The sequence below is a fragment of the Lissotriton helveticus genome, chromosome 2_1 (assembly GCF_964261635.1).
Source record: "Lissotriton helveticus chromosome 2_1, aLisHel1.1, whole genome shotgun sequence".
NCBI classification, from domain to species: Eukaryota; Metazoa; Chordata; class Amphibia; order Caudata; family Salamandridae; genus Lissotriton; species Lissotriton helveticus.
This window is the reverse complement of record NC_136059.1, coordinates 964,592,681-964,608,507: the sequence shown is the minus strand read 5'-3', so window position 1 is coordinate 964,608,507 and position 15,827 is coordinate 964,592,681.

Genomic DNA, 15,827 nt, shown 5'->3' with positions numbered 1-15,827 from the left:
CACTATACCTGATTCATTTCCGGGAGTGAAGCACTACCTCGTCCCGGTAAGCACAAGTCGTGAGCGTTAACTTCGGCATGCGGGATTGTGCTCTTTTGACTATGGCTGACGTCTGGAGACGCTTATACTGATTCTGTTTACTTATGAGTGTGTGTATGTGCTCTCATGAATGTAGTTGTCGTTTGGAGACGCTTACACTAATTCTGTCCACACGCTGTTCAACAGGGTCACCCCGGCCGGCCCCGCACTTTCGTCAAAGACTCCCCTGATTGATGACCAGTCGGCTTTTTCACAAAGGTAAATCACGAGCGCAGATTGGTTCCTTTAAAACAGAAATAACACTTTAAGGAGTTTGACTAATTCCCTATTTTTCTTCTTGTTTTTCCTTTTTCCTTTTTGTAATTTCAGATCAATTTCTGTCTGCTCCATTGTTGGGTAAGCTGAGTTTGGATTACTTGGTGTAGTAGTGCTTAGTGGGTTTTTAGGTTCTTGATAACCACTCCATTAGATACTTAGATTTGGTCTTGTCTTCCACCTTTTGTCTCCTTTTCAGAGCGTGTTTAGGTCCTGATGAGAATCCCGTGAGTAGTGAGGATTCGAAACGCGTAGACCCTGTAGGGTCAACCCTTGCCACCCTGGTGCCTGAATGTTACGCCACCTGGTTTGGTGTTAATACACCCATTGAGTGTCTAATATATGTTTTTTTCTGACTACTAAAAACAAAATCAATAGTGGTGTATTTCTTGCTTTCATTATTCCTTACAATTTATTGGTTGACCCTATGTATTTTATCATTGCTTGAGTGTGAGTGGTGTGAATGTGATATGCTTGTTGAGCGTTGAGTTGGTTGCTATTATATTTATATTGTTTTTTGTTCAAAGTCTTTGTTTGTGATGATTACAATCTACAAAAATGTTTTGACAAAAATTTGTGCGATGTTTAAATTTTTCTGAGTAAACTGCTATTCATTAGCAACAAACCCAGGTATTGAACTGAGGTCTGTACTTTGGAGAAAGTCATTATCAAAAAACTTATCAGCACTGGCATTTTTCCTTTGTTGTCACTTTGATCAGGCTCAGCCTTGCTGATTAGAGCCAACCCCATTTTGTTAATAGCGGATAGAATAAAGGCTGTTCTCACCCGTTCTCCTGTGTTGGCCTCTTCACTCTCGGCGGCGGCTGGTGGTGATGGATCTTATGTTACAGCGCGGAGTCCAGTACCGCGCTAAGGGCCCCCCGTCGCACAAAGTTGGCTCTGACTCTGCTGGTTGCTGCTTCGGTGGCGTTTTGGAGTCGCCCGGGGTGCCGGGATTTGTCGGAGTCCACCTGCTTGTCTGGTACATATACGGCGGTGTTGGGGTCAATCGGCTCTACGCTGGGCTGGGCATGCATGTCTGCCTTGTCCCCGCCTATTGGACACCAGGAACAGGCAGGTTGTGACAGTTGGAGACCGGAGGGGACAGCGTGTTCGTCTGCAGCAAAGTGGGGAACAATTGCATCACAATGACGCTTTGGCATCTCCACGCAACGTTTTCCAGTGACAAAGCAGATTGCACTCTGGGAAAGGTAGTCACTATACAAGAAGTGACTTGCCAATAGACATTTGCGTTGCCATTTTGGGCTGAAGGGGGTGGAGCAAAGCTGGTTAAATCAGGAGGGGCGTGACATTGTGTTAGATATATTTGCCGCTACCTGACTAACCGCAAAACACCCGTGGCGCTGAAGAAGGCTAATCAGAAGCCGAAATGCATTCGCCTTGACAGCGGGTGTGCAATGTATCCTTACCTGCTGCGGATAGAATAAAGGCTGTTCTCACCCGTTCTCCTGTGTTGGCCTCTTCACTCTCGGCGGCGGCTGGTGGTGGTGGATCTTATGTTACAGCGCGGAGTCCAGTACCGCGCTAAGGGGCCCCCGTCGCACAAAGTTGGCTCTGACTCTGCTGGTTGCTGCTTCGGTGGCGTTTTGGAGTCGCCCGGGGTGCCGGGATTTGTCGGAGTCCACCTGCTTGTCTGGTACATATACGGCGGTGTTGGGGTCAATCGGCTCTACGCTGGGCTGGGCATGCATGTCTGCCTTGTCCCCGCCTATTGGACACCAGGAACAGGCAGGTTGTGACGGTTGGAGACCGGAGGGGACAGCGTGTTCGTCTGCAGCAAAGTGGGGAACAATTGCATCACAATGACGCTTTGGCATCTCCACGCAACGTTTTCCAGTGACAAAGCAGATTGCACTCTGGGAAAGGTAGTCACTATACAAGAAGTGACTTGCCAATAGACATTTGCGTTGCCATTTTGGGCTGAAGGGGGTGGCGCAAAGCTGGTTAAATCAGGAGGGGCGTGACATTGTGTTAGATATATTTGCCGCTACCTGACTAACCGCAAAACACCCGTGGCGCTGAAGAAGGCTAATCAGAAGCCGAAATGCATTCGCCTTGACAGCGGGTGTGCAATGTATCCTTACCTGCTGCGGATAGAATAAAGGCTGTTCTCACCCGTTCTCCTGTGTTGGCCTCTTCACTCTCGGCGGCGGCTGGTGGTGATGGATCTTATGTTACAGCACGGAGTCCAGTACTGCGCTAAGGGCCCCCCGTCGCACAAAGTTGGCTCTGACTCTGCTGGTTGCTGCTTCGGTGGCGTTTTGGAGTCGCCCGGGGTGCCGGGATTTGTCGGAGTCCACCTGCTTGTCTGGTACATATACGGCGGTGTTGGGGTCAATCGGCTCTACGCTGGGCTGGGCATGCATGTCTGCCTTGTCCCCGCCTATTGGACACCAGGAACAGGCAGGTTGTGACGGTTGGAGACCGGAGGGGACAGCGTGTTCGTCTGCAGCAAAGTGGGGAACAATTGCATCACAATGACGCTTTGGCATCTCCACGCAACGTTTTCCAGTGACAAAGCAGATTGCACTCTGGGAAAGGTAGTCACTATACAAGAAGTGACTTGCCAATAGACATTTGCGTTGCCATTTTGGGCTGAAGGGGGTGGAGCAAAGCTGGTTAAATCAGGAGGGGCGTGACATTGTGTTAGATATATTTGCCGCTACCTGACTAACCGCAAAACACCCGTGGCGCTGAAGAAGGCTAATCAGAAGCCGAAATGCATTCGCCTTGACAGCGGGTGTGCAATGTATCCTTACCTGCTGCGGATAGAATAAAGGCTGTTCTCACCCGTTCTCCTGTGTTGGCCTCTTCACTCTCGGCGGCGGCTGGTGGTGATGGATCTTATATATATATATATATATATATATTCTCTCGGTTCTCCTCACGCCCGGGACATGCAGCGCTCTCAATATTCGGTTCGTAATCCTTGCGGCAGAACCACGCCGCTTCCAATGTAACCACAATTCACCCTTCGCAGAGCGAATAAATAGGACGAACTCGCGTGCAACAAAGATTTTACTGTTTTTTATTTAGATTTTTAGCCTTCAGATAGAGTCTTTGGCAAAGCAAAAGCAAACACAGATCAACGCGTTTCGGGAGTGCTCTCCCTTGTTCACGATCGCGAGTAAAATCTTTGATGCACGCGAGATCGTCCTATTTATTCGCTCTGCGAAGGGTGAATTGTGGTTATATATATATATAAGTTATTGTACACCCTTTGAAACGTCTCCTGTCCCAATAAGAGGCAGTTATAATTGTAAAACTGAATGTGCAGTTTACGTTTTGACGTGCACTTGCGGGCTAAACTACATTGGTAGTACTAAGCAGCCAATGCACGTCAGAATATTGCAACACATAAGGGCCATACTACACAACGACCCTGCTTACCCTGTGGCCAGACACTTTGCTAGTTGCCATGGTAAAGACATTAATTGTCTATCATATTATGTTGTTAGTGCCATTCCGAAATCCAAGAGGGGTGGCAATAGAGAGCGTCAGCTAAGGCAACTTGAAACTAAATTTATATTAGATTTTGATAGCATGTGGCCGCAGGGATTAAACAATACAGAAGATATGCACACTTTTCTGTAAGGATATAATGGATTGTTGTGTTGACAAAAACAATGGTTACAATTTGGTTGTCCTGAAATTTCCTGATACTAATGTAGATCTATAAGAATTTCCAAATTTTCAGCTGAAACCTTTTCTAGACCTCGCCTTGATTATTGCTTTTACAATATAACAGCTTTTTAGCATTATGTTAATTTTTGTAATAATTTTATCAATTTTTAATATTGTACCCCGGACGGAGTATTTTATTAATGATGAATTATAATACGTGCTTGCTATCAACTATGTATATTGTATTTTTATAATATTAATCAAGGTTTTAATATATTTAATATTGCACTGCACTTTATTAATGCTATTTTTGCACACAACTGTTTTTTGCACTGTCGTGTTAGTCCCTAATTTAGGACCTTTTTGCACTAAGCACTTTATTGGGCAATTTGGTTGTTTGGATTTATCCAGTTAGAATTGCAATGCACATGGGCAATGCAAAAGTGAAATGTCTAAATACAACGCTGATACAATATGGATTTAACCAGATAGTAATTTTTGTGCATTCATGTACAATTTATACTTGTATCTTAATAGCTATAGTTGTTGAAATTGCTATTTCTACTAAAATTAATGTTGTGTGCGAAATACACAAACATTTTAAATTTTAAATTCAATGAATAGCGTATAAGCATGTATCTATGTCAGGTATAGAAGAAATACTTTGCATACTGTGCTTTTTAAGTCTTTTCACACTGCCGTTTGACCCTGTGACTGTTTCTTTAATGCAACCCAGGTGTGCACTTTCACTATTTGTATATAAAGAAAAAAATGGCGCAGTTTAAGCTGAATGTGATCAAGGGCTGCACAGCCCGAAACGCGTCGTCATGAGGGGTGAATAATAAAATATTTCTTGCCTGAAACCTTTGCTGCAGAGGCCTGAGTCTCCTTCCTCGCCAGGGGCTTTCTGGAAGTGGTTGGTGTTATCTTTGGATATATATATATATATATATATATATATATATATATATATATATATATATATATATATATATATATATATATATATATATATACTAAAAAGACCCGGATGGACATTGGAACCTTCTTTCTATCAGCACCTAACCTACAATTACTCTAAGAGTAAGAAGACAACCCCCTCCGTCTCTATAGGGGTACGCGTGCACACCGAACAGCACCCACCATCACAGTGCTTGTTCCAAAGGAACTATACAATTTCAAACAAAAGCACAGGCACACCACGTCACAAAGTTCAATACAACAATTAAGATTTGATGGACGTCCAACTTCAAATGATAATGAAAGCGAGGCTCCTCAGTTTTGATCTCTTTTATTCCATTATGTGGTAGAAAAAAACACAGAACAGCCGACGCGTTTCGTCCCAGGTTGGGACTTCTTCAGGGCTGTTAAAAACAAACATATAAACATACATATTTGATAAACATCCACCACAAGACAAGACATTGAATACATACATACACAAAATTATACAGTTGAAATATTACACCTATTTACAAACATAACTACAAGTTCGTTAAGATCATTATTTCATTTTTGCAAGAATCTCTAAAAACAAATACAATTCATAAACAGACAGCTTGACATCAAAACAAATTCTAGCTAGAGGGACACACTAACACTTTTTTGGCACAACAACAAAAATCACAATATCTACATTTGCATTTAATGTTCCCCTCTTTAGCCCAAAATTAGAGTGGAGGCTACATATAAACAATTTCCCTATTTAAAAAAGTCCTAGTAAATCAAGGAGAAAGATGCAGGGACATAAGCATAAACCCAAATAGGGAGAATGGAGCAAGCAGAAGATTTCTGAGGAGAGAAAAGAAAGAAGAGAAATATACCTCTAGTCCAAGGACAAATCATCATAACAAAAGTTCAAAACCACCCGAATCGCACCCAGAACCAACATCGTAGTCGCTAGTAAAATTATTATTCAAAGGGCACGTACTTAACAGATTCAGAGGTAGTTTGTATAATATGGTGAGTTGGTGCGGCCATTGACTGCACCCACAATCTAATGCCTCACAGACCATCAAAGAAGAAAGATATTCATATATATGTATTTATACCTACCGGTCTATAACTCAATCATTATGTCTCCATGTGTGTCAAAGAGAAATACAGGATGTACAGCACAAGTGTCGGTCATTCATCAAGATCTAAAGTCACGGGAAACAATAAGCATCATGAGAGACCCTTCTTAAGTCACGCAAGCCACTGATAGACATGGCATGTCTCCATACAAGATCCCAATAAAGCCATACTTACATAAGAACGTAGGGAAGATATCCTTTGGTATGAAGTTCCGTGTGGTCAGATAAGGGATAAGTAGTAAAGTTCAAGTAGACACTGTGTAAGTGTCAGTCCCAATCTGATAGAAAGATGATGGAAATAAACTAAATAAAATAATATCTGCAAAATATAAGCATCATAAAGCCAAAATTAGTAACAGTCCTTTCGCTCCTTACTTACAATCTAGGGCGAAGGCACACATAAATGTCCAGTTTAGGTGAACGGGAGATTCTTAAGGTGTATTTCACTATGACCCCACAACAATATTCCAAGAGGAAAGCAAACTGTGTAAGATAAAAATAAAAATGTTAAGATTTTCTGCCTGAGAGGACAAAATTAGTATATGTTTATCAAATGGTGAGCCAGCACTAGGTCTAGTCACCGCCTAAGTCAGTACAAATAAAAAGATTGAAGGAGTAGTGTTTTGTTAATTATTTGTTGTTTTACATTTTAAATTTAATTAAAAGTAATTTGTAGTTTAAATATAAGTTTTACTTACTTTGCAAATATATATATATATATATATATATAAATATATATATATATATATATATATCGAGGCTCAGGCTTGGGTTTAGTTTGCTTGAGGAGCACTCGAACAGCAGCACTGGGGCTCCAAGCACAGCCCCAATGTAGGTGCAGGGGAGCGCGTCAGTCAATCCGCCCTCACAACGCTGTCATCATATCTTCTGCCAACGCGTTTCGAAAATTATTCTTCATCAAGGGCTAATGATGGCAGCAAGTCGGAGCACGCAAGGAAAAGTCTCCATTTATGCAAAATAGCGCGCCCCTAATTGGTTGATTCTGATGATGCTGCCCTGAGCATTGTGGGAGTTGAAGTCCTGGACGGAAGTATGTTCCCCATAGATAATGTGCTTCGACTGTGACGGTGTTTTGAAAGCTCGCCAATGAGCCTTAACTGACACGCACTCCTCAATCCATGCCGGTGTTCCACTGGTAGGAACCTGTTGGATACAGGCTTCTGTGGCCCCCAGGTTCATGAAGTGGTGCTCCTCGGCTGTACCAACGCCGCCATGTATCGAGGCTCAGGCTTGGGTTTAGTTTGCTTGAGGAGCACTCGAACAGCAGCACTGGGGCTCCAAGCACAGCCCCAATGTAGGTGCAGGGGAGCGCGTCAGTCAATCCGCCCTCACAACGCTGTCATCATATCTCCTGCCGACGCGTTTCGAAAATTATTCTTCATCAAGGGCTAATGATGGCAGCAAGTCGGAGCACGCCAGGAAAAGTCTCCATTTATGCAAAATAGCGTGCCCCTAATTGGCTGATCCTGATGATGCTGCGCTGAGCATTGTGGGAGTTGAAGTCCTGGAGGGAAGTATGTTCCCCGTAGATAATGTGCTTCGACTGTGACGATGTTTTGAAAGTTCGCCAATGAGCCTTAACTGACACGCACTCCTCAATCTGTGCCGGTGTTCCACTGGTAGGAACCTGTTGGATACAGGCTTCTGTGGCCCCCAGGTTCATGAAGTGGTGCTCCTCGGCGGTACCAACGCCACCATGTATCTTCATCAAGGGCTAATGATGTATATATATATATATATATATATCTATATATATAGATCCCTGCATGCTTCCAGCTCTCCGGGAAGGTCACTGTCTCGAAGGAGATGTTGATGGTTTTCCGAAGGTGGGGTGCAATGGTGCTGCTGGCTTTGTTGTAGATGTGGTGTGGGCAGGGGTCTTCTGGAGTAGAAGGTGTTCATGATCTTGATGGTGTCGTTGATGTTGGTCCAGGCACGCAGGCGGTTGGTGCGGGTGGTGGTCGTGGGCTGTTGCCGGGGTGGTGAATGCGTTGAAGGTGTCGTGGATGTCTGTGATCGTGCGATGGAAGAAGGTGGCCAGCGAGTCACACAGGTCTTGTGACGGTGGGATGTCGTTGGTGTTGGAGCTGGGGTTGGAGAGTTCCTTCACGATCCTGAAGAGCTCTTTTCTGTTGTGTACGTTTTTGTCTAGGGGGTCTCTGAAGGCGGTCCTTTTGGCAGATCTGTTGAGTTGGTGGTGTCGTCGGGTGGCGTTCCTGTGGGCTGTGTAGCTTTTCGGTGTTCTTTCGCGGGTCCAGCTTTTTTCTAGTTTTCGGCAGGTTCGCTTGGAGGCCTGGAGGTCTTCGGTGAACCAGCTGGCTCTCTTGCTGGTGTGGGTGTTTGGGGGTTTCTTGAGCGGGGCGAGGGTGTTGGTGCAGTCGTTGATCCATTGTCTGAGGCAGTGGGCTGCAGCGTCTGGGTCGGTTGGGTCTGCGGGTGGGTTCTGGGCGAGGACGGCTGTTAGCTGGTCCTCGGTGATCTTGCCCCAGCTGCGGCGAGGCATCTGCTGGATGTGGTGGTGTGTGGTGGGTTTCCGGAAGGTGAAGTGGATGCAGCGGTGGTCGGTCCAGTGGAGTTCGGTGGTGCGGTCGAAGACGTGGCTGCTCGCTGAGAAGATGGGGTCAAGCGTGTGGCCAGCGGAGTGTGTGGGTGCTGTGACGAGTTATCTGAGTCCGAGGTTGCCGAGGTTGTCGATCAGGGTGGAGGAGTTGGCGTCATTGTTGTTCTCGAGGTGGAAGTTAAGGTCCCCGAGGAGGATGTAGTCCGTGGAGGCGAGGGCGTGTGTGCTGACGAGGATGGTGATGGGGTCGCAGAACTGCGGTTGGAGTCCTGGGGGTCTGTAGATGAGGGTGCCTCTGAGGGTAGTGTTTGGGTCGGTGTGGATCTGGAAGTGCAGGTGTTTGGCGGTGCTGCGGGTGTCGTCGGCGTGACGAGATTTTGAGAGTATTTCTGTGGACAATGGCAATTCCTCCTCCTATTCCGTTGGTGCGGTCCTTGCGGGTGATCTTGTAGCCTTCTGGGATGGCTATGGCGATGTCAGGTGCTGAGGAGGGGTCAGCCAGGTCTCAGTCAGGAAGGCGACGTCTGGTGCGTTGGTGTCGAGTAGATCCCAGAGTTCGACGACGTGTTTACGGGCGGAGCGGGTGTTGATCAGGATACATCTGAGGAAGTTGGTTTCCATGTTGGGTGGGTGGCGGGCCGGATGCTGGTGAAGCTGCAGTTCCGGCAGGAGAAGGGTCTTGGGTGCGTTTCGGGGCGGCCAGGCAGTAGGTGCGAGATCGTCCGGCATTAAGTGCGTGGAGAGTGCTGGAGTCGTAGCAGAGGCGGGTGTTGTGGTGTGTGCGGGGCCCAGGGTTCCTGGCGCTGGGCGCGGTCCAGGGGGGGACGGGCGCAGATGGGCTTGCCTTAGGGGTGCCATCAGCGTGCCAGCGTCGCGGCGTCGCAGGGTCCGGCATATATGGGGAGGTGGGAGGGAGGAGCAGCTGGGAGGCGGGAGAAGCGAATGGACAGTGGTCAGTCAGAGGGGCGGGGCCACAGGGGAGACAGCGGCGGGGGAGACGAGTGGCACAGAAGGCAAAAATGGGGCACAGGAGGGTGAAAACAGTGGCACAAAAGGCAAAAAACGGGGCACAAGGAGGGGGAAACAGTGGCACAGAAGGCAAAAAATGTGGCACAAGAGGGGGCAAACAGTGTCATAGAAGTCAAAAGACGGGGCAAAAGAGGGGGCAAAACACGGGGCACAAGAGGGGGCAAAACAGTGGCAAAGAAGGCAAAACACGGGGCACAAGTGGGGGCAAAACAGTGGCACAGAAGGGAAAAACGGGGCACAAGAGGGGACAAAACAGTGGAACAGAAGGCAAAAAAACGGGGGACAAGGAGGGGGAAAACAGTGGCACAGAAGGCAAAAAACATGAGGCACAAGAGGGGGCAAAACAGTAACACAGAAGGCAAAAAACGGGGCACAAGAGGGGGCAAAACTGTGGCACAGAAGGCAAAACACGGAGCCTCTTGGACATCGGTATGAGCTCAGTATGTAGACCTCACCTTGATATGCAGGGGAACAATGTCACCCTGGGGTGTAAAGATTGTGACTGGGTAGCTTGCCCCCTCCTCTGGGATTGCACTGCAAATTCTGATACTAGCTTACTTAATACTCTAACGGATAATACAGGTAACTTCTTGAGGGCTTCCCTACTGATCGCCCGCTCTATAAAAAAACATGAACTCGAAATCTGTGATCTTTTAGTTGACTCCTCTCCTGATTTGCTGTTCCTTACAGCGACATGGCTAACTGATGCGTCCAACCCCACTAGGTGAACGCGATACCCCAGGGTTACCAGATTATGAGGAAAGATAGCCCTATGGGGAGAGGCGGAGGTTTGGCCTTAATATTTAGGAGTTTCCTTCGCTGTGTGCCTTTAGCAATTACGTAGATAGAGGGCGCAGAGAGTTTGGGTTTTCTCTTGACTATCTCGGCCCATCAATCTATTGCAGAAGTAGTAATCTACCGCCCTCCGGGACCGGCGGGGAATTGCTTCGAGTCCATTAGCCACGTTATATCCTCTACAGCGGCCAAATACTGTCACGTCCTGGTCCTGGGTGATTTAATATCCACATGAATAAGCAATCGGATCCGTACCCCTTTAGGTTACGTGAATCCCTCGATATTTTCAACCTGACTCCATACGTCTGTGTTCCCACTCATGACAAAGGGCACACATTGGATCAGGTCTTTTCATCTAACCAGATTCAAATTGACGCCCCTCTCGCTCTAACTTGGTCTGACCATTACTTGGTCGGTTTTAAAATCCGCAGAGAGCCCGTAAGGTCCCAATCTCTGGGCAACACCTGTGTCAGCTATAATTTCAGGCCCTTTCATTTGATCACGCCTGAGGCAATACAGTGCGCCATGAGTCGCCTCCCGATCCCCTTAAGTGGAAACCTAGAGCAGGATGTGCAGTCCCTAGAAAGCTGGTTACAACTCCAGGGTTTGGAACTTGCCCCTTCCTCTTTGAGGGTTGCTAAATCCACCCATGCTTCTGCCCCTTGGTTCATGGAAGCCCTAAGGGATAGTAAAAGGGCGTGTAAACATCTGGAAAGAGAGTGGCGTAGAAATTATAAACCCACTGATAAATCTATTTACAAATTAGTGCTGAAAGATCATTATAGGAAAGTATGTGAGGGAAAGAAACTTTTTATCGCAACAAAAATTTATCTGGCGGGCAACAAAAGTGAAGCACTTTTTAACATTGTAAAAAGCTTCTCTTCCCCTACGTCAATTCGTCTCCCATTCGCTCCTTCTAGCGACTGGACCAGCCGCATGGCTTGCTTTTTCTAGAAAAAAATGTAAAACATTCAGGACATTCTCTAGCACTTATGAAAGCTCTGAAATCCGGCTCGCCATCTGACCTATGTCCAGCTAAAGTGCTGTCCTCAATAGCAGAAGTGATCAACCCTGTAGTGAATCCGATCTTGAACACCGCCTTGCGGGATGAGCTTCTGCCACTAACGTGGAAACATGCTAAGATTCTCCCCATGCTTATAAAACCTACAGCAGACCCCAAGATCGTTAGTAACTATAGGCCCATATCACTTCTGCCTTTTTTCTCCAAGGTTTTGGAGAAGTATGTCAATGAAGTTACAACGGATTATGTGGAAACTAATCGTTTGTTGCACTCTAGCAGTCGGGTTTCAGAGCTAATTATAGCACCAAAACAGCTCTGCTAGAAGTTGCAGAGACAATCAAAGCTACGCTGGATAGAGGAGGTAGTGCGGTCTTGGTATTACTGGACCTCTCCGTGGCTTTTGACACCGTGCTCCACAATAGACTACTGCAAAGACTTAGGGAGAGCGGTATTGGCGGCACGGTGTTGCGATGGTTCACGTCTTTCCTTGCTAACCGCTCACAAACTATTTGGTCTCCCCCGTTTGCCGCTGTGATTCCTCCCATGAATGTTGGGGTTCCCCAGGGCTCAATATAGAGCCCAACTTTATTTAACTTGTATATGGCCCCCTTCGCCCTTCTTGCTGAGAAATATGGAGCTAAAATAGTGTCATATGCTGATGACACTCAGCTGTTGTTTACATACGAGAAGGGTGTTGAATTCAACTGCAACTTAATCAATACTTGCCTCTCTGAAGTCTTCTCTTGGTTGAGACACAACCAACTAAAGTGTAACTCTGAGAAGTTGAGATCATTTTTTTTGGTTCACGTCAGTCTGAAGCTTGGCATTCCTGGTGACCTCAGGACATGTCCCCGTCCTCTGTTACCATTGTGAAAAATGTAGGGGTCAAATTGGATATAACCCTCTCGATGAAGGCCCAAGTCCAAGCGGTGACTGGGGTTTGTTTTGGGATGCTGAGAATGCTGCTGGACTTTCTCTCCCTGCTCTCAGTCCCCTATAGGAAAACAGTGATCCAAGCCCTGGTGGTGTCCAGACTGGACTATGTTAATTCTCTGTATCTGGGCCTTCCTGAGTATCTTCTGGGCCGATTACAGGTGATTCAGAATATGGCAGCGAGGGTCATTATTCTGTCAGGACCTAGGACACATAGGGCCAGATGTAGGTAGGCATTTACCGGTCGGTAACGTCCGAATTCGGCCGTTACCGACCGGTAAATGGAATTTGAGACATAGGGGGCATATTTTTACAGAATCGGTAAATTTACCGATCGGTAAATTTACCGATTCTGTAAAATACCGAATCGGTATTTTTACCGATTCGGTAAATTTGATATGTAGGTGGGACTCTTCTGAGTCCCACAAGCCTTACCGAATCGGTATTTTACCATCAAATTCAATTTGATGGTAAAATACCGATTCCGGTGTGCATGCACATGTGTGCATGCACACCTGTGCCATATGACAGGCAGACCTGCCCTTAGGGCAGGTATGCCTGCCACATGGCACCCGAACCTGTTTTGGGGGTGCTAGAGGGTGTCAAAGCGACACCCCCTGCACCCTTGTGAAATTCGGTATTTACCGATTCGGTAAATACCGAATCGGTAATGCCCATTCATTCCTATGGGCTTCAAAGCCCATAGGAATGAATGGGCATTACCAGTCGGTATTTACCGAATCGGTAAATACCGACTTTTACAGATTCGGTAAATCCACATCTGGATTTACCTACATCTCCCTCCTTATATTTTACCGATTCATAAATACCGAATTGGTAAAATTCGGTATTTATGAGTCGGTAAAATATATTTACCTACATCTGGCCCTTAGTACCCAGTTTCTGTCCTCGCTTCACCGGTTTCCGCTGCGGAAAATAATAATAATACGTTTTAAAGCCTTGGTCTTGGTTTTTAAAGCATTCACAAGATTGAAGCTCCCTACCTTAGGGAAAGATTTCAACCTTATATCCCACAGCGCACCCTGAGATCTCAGCCCTGAAGGTCTTGCTCTCCCGGGTAGGGGTAGATCTTTCCAGGCAGTGGCTTCCCGGCTATGTAACAGTCTGCCCTTCTCCCTTAGACAGATTCCGGACCTACTTACCGTTAGGAGGATTCTAAAAACATGGCTCTTTCAGCTGTGAGTTTTGGTGTAGTGGAATGCTTTTCTGATGTTATGGGGTCTTTGGTTTCTCAGCGCCTGGACACTCCTGGGAGTAGCTGCAAGCTATATAAATATTACATAACATAAAATACACTATGCAATGCGAGTCTGTGGTCACAAGGTTGCTAGTTTAAAGAAAATGAGAAATAAGGTCTGGTTTGATCATACACTGTTTTTATATTGTCAGTAACAAGGAACAATGAAGGGAGAAGAAAGAAATGCAAAAGAGCAAAAATATATCCTGGCCATTAAGAGAAAGTGATACAACAGAGCACTAAAAGGAATGACATGGAACTGGTTAACAGTATTATAAGAAATGGTTTAATAAAAGGCAACATGAATGAGATGGTTATAACAGCCATGTAGGATTCGTAGACCACTTGGGCAGAATTGGTTTGAAAGGGTGGAGAAGTAGCAAATAGCATCAATATAGGAGAGAATCCATATGAACTGAAAGCCCACTTTTGCAGGATTATCAAAATAAGTTTGAATTGAATTTGAGCCATAATGGTATTTGGCCGAAATAATTGTAACCATTTAACAATTATAGAAAAGAAACATGGGTAATATAAAAAGCTGAAGTATGGACAGTGTTTTCAGGTTTGCAGCTTTAAAATGTTTCACATAATATATAGTATATGACATGTACCTGAATAACAGTTATAAGATGGCCACTGCAAAATCAACACAAAAAAACATTTCTTGTAGTCCTACTTTTATAGTGGTGGGAAGTCACATGTTTATATGACACTGTGTAGCAAACACAAATGACCCGTGAACAAGAAGTGATGGCTTTGAAACGCTTTGGGCATTAACCTAGCTGCTTATATAATAAACACGCAAGAAAAGAATGAGCCCCGGCTCTGTCTTTCTTTATTGATGCCAACAACATTGACGAGGTGGTGAGATTGTGGTAATATATATATATATATATATATATATTTATTGTCCAAATAAATTCAAATAGGCACGCTCTCAGGAAAAAAGAGGAGTATGCCGGTCTTTTGAAAGTGCTGTTTAATCACAACGCGTTTCACCAAAAAATGGCTCGATCACGTGATTGTATGCTTGGAGTTCATAGTTTAAATAACATCCACAGTATAATGAACATAAACATAGGACTGCGACAGGGGTAAACGGACATAGCTGCAAGGTCAGGCATTTCAAGACACAAATGCGCGCACAGAAATGTAAAACAATGTAAACATTACTCGAGTGATAAATGTGTCAGCTGAAAATTCGCCGTAATATACTATAAATAAAAGCCTTGTAGAAATACAAATTATATATCTAAGGAGGCTGATGAGATGACTGCTCTCATCAGTGCGTGACATGCAAATTACAATGTCATGTCAAGAACACTGCGCATGTCCTGAAACTGTGTGCATCTTTCGTGAATACATCTTTAAATAAAGGGCAAGTGCCCAAGTCCAGTGATGATATCCAAACTGTAAGATATCAACCAGTTACCCTCTAGTGCCGCTCTCACGTCTAGCAAGCAAACCAGTGCCCCCGTGAACAGGAAACAGGAGAAGGGGAGAAGTCCCGTGAACGTGAAATATAAGTGAAAAAGGGCCCCTTCTCGTGTGTGCCTGCAAATGAAAAGAAATAAAAACATAATTACACTCAATTCTGCTCAAGTTGCTAATAGCATAACATATAGTAAAACCAACAATCAGGAAAAAAGGTACTGATTATACAGAGAGAAGGAAATACTTAGAGGAAACTAAAATTCTGTAAAAATGCTGTACATATTGATGACAAAAACAGAGACACCAGGGCCCTGGTGTCAGGTGGAGACCTGAACAGCACATAGCACATATTTTTATTTTTATTTTTTGAGATGTACTGATAAATCCTCATTTTCGTTCAGTCCCCCCGGGGTTTTGGTTTGAAAATCAATGATGAGTTTGGACTCCCTTTGGCGTAGTTTCAGAACTCTATTGCCACCCCTGGGATTCTTGGAGATTTGTTCCAGGACAATGAAGCTCAACTCTCTCACATTAGAGAAATGAGTTTCTCTAAAATGACGAGCCACCGGATATTTGGGGTCAATGTTGGTGATGGCTCTAGTGTGCTCCAATATCCTCTTCTTAGCCATGCACGTGGTGCTACCAATGTACCATTTGTTGCACGTGCAAATGATAGCATATATAACAAATGTGGAGCTA